This window comes from Populus trichocarpa, chromosome 17 (genome assembly GCF_000002775.5).
Source record: "Populus trichocarpa isolate Nisqually-1 chromosome 17, P.trichocarpa_v4.1, whole genome shotgun sequence".
NCBI lineage: Eukaryota > Viridiplantae > Streptophyta > Magnoliopsida > Malpighiales > Salicaceae > Populus > Populus trichocarpa.
Genome location: NC_037301.2, coordinates 4276445 through 4277426, shown reverse-complemented (window position 1 = coordinate 4277426; position 982 = coordinate 4276445). Strand labels below are relative to the sequence as shown.

Genomic DNA, 982 nt, shown 5'->3' with positions numbered 1-982 from the left:
AAGATAACCAGTCAATTCATAATGAGAATAATGAGAATAATCGTGTGAGAACACTTAGAGATCATATGAATCCAACAAGAACAAGTGCACATGTATTGTTTTTCCTCCTGATGCATCTCATTTTAATTTTAAACCGGTATTATTCAACTTTTACCCACTTTTCATGGCTTAGAATTAGAAAATTCATACTTGCATTTTAGAGAATTTGAAGAAGTTTGTAACACCTATAATGACTTAAATTGTAGCATGAACACCATCAGATTAAAGCTTTTTCCTTTTTCATTAAAAGATAAAGCTAAAACATGGCTATAAAATATTAGGTCAGGATCCATTCGTGCTTGGGATGAAATGCAACAACAGTTTTTAAAGAAGTTTTTCCCTTCTCATAGAACAAACTCTTTCAAAAGACAAATCACCACTTTCACTCAAAAACCAGGAGAAACATTTTACGAGTGTTGGGATAGATATAAAAACTTGTTTAATACCTGTCCTCATCATGGTTTTGAAACATGGAGATTGGTTTCATAATTTTATGAATGGTTAACACCTAAAGATAGGCAAATGGTGGAGTTGATGTGCAATGGAACTTTTGAAGATAAAGACTCTGATGAAGCAATGGAGTACCTAGACTTGCTAGTTGAAAATGCTCAGAATTGGGACACCACAGGTACGTGTGAGGCATCAGGTAAAACTCAACCTCATACATCTAATGGAGACATGTACAACCTTAGGGAAGATCATGTCCTCCAAGCCAAATTTGCATCTTTAGCTAGAAAAGTCGAGGCACTAGAATTAAAAAAGAGTGGACAAATAAAATCTGTTCAAGAAATTGTGTGTCAAATTTGTGAAACTTATAAACATTCAACCAATGATTGTCCAACTTTGCCTTCTTTTAAGGAATGTCTCCATGAACAAGCCAATGCTTTAAATAGTTTTCAAAGGCCAAGTCATAACCCATACTCGTAAACGTATAACCCTGGTT

The 982-nt window shown here is 34.3% G+C and overlaps 1 pseudogene; it reads right to left on the bottom strand.

The window, feature by feature from the left end:
- Positions 1-392: 392 nt before the first annotated feature.
- LOC112324814 (small nucleolar RNA R71) lies at positions 393-503 on the bottom strand (annotated as a pseudogene).
- Positions 504-982: the final 479 nt, after the last annotated feature.